The 6,140-nt window shown below is 37.7% G+C and overlaps 1 long non-coding RNA gene across 1 annotated transcript; it reads left to right on the forward strand.

Annotated features, from left to right (window-relative positions):
- Positions 1-368: 368 nt before the first annotated feature.
- On the forward strand, positions 369-3,463 carry LOC143414635 (uncharacterized). The gene is made up of 4 exons (XR_013095295.1): positions 369-1,148; positions 1,507-1,659; positions 2,027-2,117; positions 2,712-3,463. It is a non-coding gene; the product is annotated as an uncharacterized LOC143414635 (long non-coding RNA).
- The last annotated feature ends 2,677 nt before the right edge of the window (positions 3,464-6,140 follow it).

Below are 6,140 nucleotides of genomic sequence, written 5' to 3' on the forward strand. Positions count from 1 at the left end.
GCTAAATTAGCCAATAGTTACATAACATGTGCTTAAGCAATCAGAAAAAACTGTAACAAGCATAACTAACCGCAAGGTCTGCAAAACAAGTTCTTTAGTGAAAGCAATCAAATGAAGCCAAACCTTGTACTGTCAGGCTGGGAGCGTCTTTTGTTGCATTTTATATTGCCTATTTTTTTAAGTGTTCAGCATGTGACATACTCTGCCAAACCTTACTAAGGTTATAGAACTGTACAAAGGAGGGTGACTGCACTCTGTTGCCCTCCAGTGTCATGCCTGCAGTTTTGTTTTTTATTGTGAGCATAAATCTTAATCCTTCCTGTCATTCTCATCATTTAGAATGCCATATTCCATATTTTCCTATAGTTTTAGTGCACTGAAAAAAAGGGACTGGCCATCTCTTGGATTTATGTAAGCATCTTGCATGCATTTAACACAATTGCCTCATGTTTTAAAGTTAAATGTAACTATATAGTGTAAAAACTACATGATATGCAGAAAGGGTGTATTAAATTGTTCATATCATGTTCAGGTGAAGTAAGTCAATAAGATAGCAACGTTAAATCTCGTGAAACCACGCGTGATTTCATCTCGCGGGCTTTGGATCGTGGTTTAAAAAAGGCATCCATCTCAGTCAAGTCGAGCAGCCAACTCTACGTTTTTGGTATGTCTTGATTTTTTGAATTCATTTTTACCATATTTCAGCCAAATGTAGTTAAACGTCTAGAGTGTCGCCATGTAACATGCTAAAAAAGAGCCGTTAGCTTATTTGCTGTTTTATCTGTTGTCAAAGAATTGGCGCTTTTTCATTTGAATTTGTCTTTGGCACAAGAGCCGTAATATCACATTAAACCTAATTACGAGGCACTCATAACATAATTTGGTTTTCTGTGTGAATAGATTTGTCAACTGACTCTTCAGTTACATTGTGTATTTACTGCACCGTGGTGTTAGTGAGATTTTGGACATTGAACAGCTTTAGCTAATATCATCAGCGGCATTATGCTAGCTTACATCCCTACCCCTCCTGCCCTCACCTGCTGTCCTTTTGTTTTTGTTTTTGTTTTTTTTGCTGCACATTGAGAGATGACCTCTATTCTGCATTTCACCAGGAGTCAGCTGATGGATTGTGGGTTCAAGGTGTTATGGTAAGAAAGTATATTCTAGTTTCGTTTCTGTAACTTAATTATAATAGGTTTTTTATAATTATTAGGTGCATGCATACTCACCCTATTAATACAACTGAGAGATCCAAAATCTGCCATAGGTTTAACTTATACCTGTATGTATTGCCAGAAAGGTGATTACTGGACTCGCATTAATGCACACTTGAACTGAAATGAGGTTGTAACTTGTGGGTTGTTGGGTTGCAAATCAGAAACAAACATCTTTGGATTTTTTTTAATCCCATAAGATCTGGAAACACAGTTTTTATTCAACAAAACATTACTGATTAACCAAGCTCAGTGCCTGCTGTTATTTCAAAATAATTGTATGTCATTTCAGATAAAATGCAGCATTCCAGTGCATCCCAACCATGCCTTTACAGTCAAGGTTTCTGACGGAGCTGAGTTTTTCTCTGACAGTCTGCTGAAAGTGTTTGCAAAGTGATCGGGGGAACAGGGCACAAAGCTAAAGGATGTAGCTGCCATAATGACAGTAAGAACTTTAAAATTCTTTAACTACAAAGTGTATATGTATTGCATTAGCTCAGTAAAAGATTTTTATGCTACATCCATTGAAACAGTCAACTATTACCTGTGAGTAATGATTCCACTAAAAGGATGCCATAATTTTCGTCATGCATTTACTGGCCCACTGAGAAAAAATTATCTTTTTGTTAAAAATAAATGTTCTGGAAACTATATATCCATAAAGTTGATGTCAAACAGGAACTTTTGATATTGCTTTGTAGATGCTGGTGTTGCATGTTGACTGGTTTAAAAAGTCAAGAGTTTTTGTCTGGGATCATTTTCTTCTGTGCTACTGAAAAGTTCACAAATCTCTGTTTTCTTTGTTATAATAGTCAAGGATGACATTAATGCTCGGAGTCCCTCATCAAAGTGCTCCGCATCTGTGTGAAAGACAATTGTAACATCTTGGTGCAGGAGTTCATGGTGAGTGTTTTATGAGTAGATTGTGGCTTTGCAACATTTAAAAATGCATTTAGTTATCCACTTGATCCTCATTGGACTGGTTAGGACCAGTAGTCCTCTTTAATAATTTGAAGTTCACATGAGGCCTGGTAGTGAACTCGGCCGCCGGCCCTTGAGGCCCCATCCCCACCCCTGTATTAGGGGTCACATCAGTGTGAAAAAACTTTAAATTTGTCATTCTAATGAACAAAGGAAAATCCCACCAATATTTATATTAGCTTTTGTTTGAAAAAATGACCAACTGACCAACAGCTAACCAAATTGTGGGGCTGAAAGTCTAAATTCTAACATCTTCTGAGTGACATAACCTGGATTTCTGATGGGCCGGTGTCTTTCTAACAAAAACTAATGTAAAGCATTTGAAATTATTATGTTTTTCACCCTCTCTTAGAAACTCTGTTAGACCATGAATGGCAGCATGGCAGGCCACTCTTTGGCTATAGCTATTTACTATGTTGCTTGCATTGGTTTAAATTACTCTAACATTAGAACTGGTAGATTCAAAAGAGATGAGTTTAAAAAGGAATCTTAAAGAAATGTTTTGTGTTTAACCAGGACTTGACTGAGGCCACTGCACAGATTGAGAAAACCACAATGAACATCTGTCTCCAGAGGATGCGGCAGGCAATGACTTTTCTGATGTTGTTCTTCAAGATCTGGATAACATGACCTTTGCAGTAGCCATGCTGTTTGGACCTTTTTTATTCCTTCAACATGAGCTACCCATCACAACTCTGCTACACTTTTGAGGTGATTCAATGGGTGGTAATGGAGTTGGATGCAACTCAGCTCTCAAGAAAAGCTCACAACTAAGACAAAACTGCTCCTGCAACGAAGCTCACTGTTATGCATGTGAGGTGACCAGCTCTAGGTGAGAGGACATTTAAATCTCACACTTGTTCTGCTGCATTTTTGAAGCTCAATTCCAGGAACGGATCGCAGGGTTCATTTTTATATACTCTGCAACTGCCATGAGGACGAGCCGTTTTTTGTTGTTGTTTGTTTTTCCTTTTGCTCTGTACAAGTTCTGTTTGTCTGTTTGGCAGCATTTTTTAATTTCTCTTTGTATTTTTTCTTTCTTTTACTAGTGAAGAGATGTAGCGTGAACAGTTATACAGTCTAAATATCCCATATGGGTCGTGTGAAATGGTATTTTCAGTTTCATTCAGTTGAAGTAAAGAACGTTGAATATTTCTAAGTGTGCTGTTTTGAACCAAGATGTCACAGTATGATCAGTGCTGTAATTTTTGACAGTCACTGTATCAATGTTATTTTTGCGTCTCTTGAATAAAGGTTTTGACCTGCAAGTGCTAATTTCTTTAGTTATTGGGGTAAAATGGGAGGTGTTAATAGGAAGGTGTTTGCCAATTCAGTAACCTAATTTAATGTTAATGGAAACTAACATTACCTCAAATTGTTTAGTTATAATTGTTGTTTAACTGAATCTTGATGTCAGAGGCCTTAAATAGAATGTTTTGTATTGTTCTTTCCCAACATTTTTCAAAAGAAACAGTCCAATTTCTTTGCTGTGATTGATTCCAGAAAACACGGAAGAACTGACATTATTTAACTGTTGATTTATATAGATTCAGTAGAGGAGTAATGTCAGTTTAATTCTTTACCTACTGCAGTGAAATTAGACATTTTGTTTTGAAAGGTTACTGGTGGATGCCAGCAACCATCTTGGAAGAGAACAATACAATCTGTTATAAGGCCTCCATTTGAAAATTGTGTATTTGATACTAGAATATAATAGCAAAATGTAATTTGAAGATAACATGTAGTATTTAAGTGACCAAGTAGTATTGGGTAAAAGTTATTGAATGGTGTTGGGATAAAGTGAAAAAATTGTGAAGGATTAAAATATTCCAAGAGCTCAAATTACTTCATCAAAACATGTTTAAGTCACATTTTATCAACACAAATTGCACAAGTTTATTGAACATGAATAAATTGTGTTAATTTAACTCAATTGTTTAAGTTGCTGCCAAAGCAAAACATCTGTGTGCAACAAATGTCCACCATTGAATTAAGTAAATCCAACAACATATTTTTTTCAGTGTGTTATATGTGTCCATTTCTGTCCCATAGTCCACCTAGCTCAGTCGGAAGTGCATAAGATGCTTTAACTCACTGTCATGGGTTTCAGCCCCATGTTGGGTGATGGGTGTCTGACAAGCAACAACTCTGATGAAAGCGGCTCTGCAGGTAGGTAAAAGCACCCTGCTGCTTGTCAAAGCATTCTGCTGAGTCTGTCAGTCCAATCCAGAAAAGGTCTTCAGCTTCTTCCGATTTTTAAAAAGAATACCTGCTCCTCTCTGCTGTCTGTTTTCACCAGGTCTCCTCCTTTTATCCTACATTGTCTTCTGCTCTCTTCTCAGGATGATTTTCTGGTGGACAAATAATAGCACGTAATAGCACGTTGCTCCCAGCCTTCTTCACACGTATAACATTGTTTATCTTTGAAGAGATAACAACTAAGTCTGCAGTTGGGTACGGGGGAAAAAAATCACTGTTGTGATTGCTGGGATTTGGGTACAACAGGAGGCTCCTTCTGTCCTGTAGCTACAATCAATCAGGCCATCAGTTTGTTTTTAATCATCAGAGGATGTGAATGTTTTAAAGTCAAAGTTCATAACTTACTCGTTTATGTATAGTTGTTGACATACAGGCTGCACTTTTATTTTGATCATGTATACATGTGTATGTATGATTACAGAAGTCCATTTAGCAAAGAAAAGAAAAAATGCTAAACAAAAGCAAGAAAAATTCATTTCAACATTGCTTCACCTGTTATGATTCAGTTACATATTGAAAAGGAGTGGCAAGAAGTACACACTTATTTAAATGGCCTGCATTTGTAAAGCGCTTTACTCTGTCCCTAAGGACCCCAAAGCGCTTTACACTACATTCAGTCATTCACACACACATTGGCAATAGCAAGCTACGTTGTAGCCACAGCTGACAGAGGTGAGGCTGCCGGACACTGGCACCACCGGGCCCTCTGACCACCACCGGTAGGCAAACATGGGGTTAGTATCTTGCCCGAAGATATTTGGCATGCAGCCAGGAGGCAGCCGGGGATCAAACCACCAACCTTCTGATTAGTGGCTGACCTGCTTTGCCACCTGAGCTACAGCCACTATTTAATCGCACCCCTTCGCCATACATAATATAATCTGCAGTAATAATAATGAACATATTTCTAATCTAATCCATACACCACATAAAGTACAAATTATTATGTCATTATGTCTTGTGATTCCATAACCCCGCCTCCACACAACAAACCCAACACCTCCAGGTCTGCAATAGCCAATTGCACAATCCAAAAAGCATGAATAAAACTTCATCCTTTTCCCTTCCTCTATAACTCATGAAGATCATATCTTTATAACTCTTTTTTTCTTTCTTTATGCTTTGTGTTTGGACATTGCTTCAACTCCATACTCAAACTGTTCCACAGCTTCACTCCACGCATAGAAATTCTTTTATTAGTTATCTCTAAACTGTATGTAATTCTTTTAGTTCCCTACCCTGCCTTCTCACAAGCTTTTGTTATTGATTTGAGGAGACTTCACATTTAATGGGGTCATCTTATCTTGGAATAGCTTTGTTTACAACAAAGAGGAAGACACCTACCAACCCAGTTAACAGCATTACAGCACAATCATCTGTTGCCTTGGGAAGTTCCCCATATTTTCCTCCAGTGGACTGTCATTTTGTTGTTAGCGCCACACATCTTGGGGCTTGAACCCACAATCCTGAGATTAAGAATCTCATGCTCCGCTAACTGAGCTAGCTGGGCTGTTCCTGTTTTTGACTTTGATACTAAGTGAAATCTAAAGCAAAGAAGATGCTGCAACAAAAGCTTCTATGTGGTCTCTTTGGTTGTTAGCAGATTGTAATACAGTCTGCAAACACTTCCTGATTAAAAAAGTGAATCGGTGAATCAGTAGTTATATGCACTACAGTTGTATATAT

The sequence above is a fragment of the Maylandia zebra genome, linkage group LG22, assembly GCF_041146795.1.
Source record: "Maylandia zebra isolate NMK-2024a linkage group LG22, Mzebra_GT3a, whole genome shotgun sequence".
Taxonomy (NCBI): domain Eukaryota; kingdom Metazoa; phylum Chordata; class Actinopteri; order Cichliformes; family Cichlidae; genus Maylandia; species Maylandia zebra.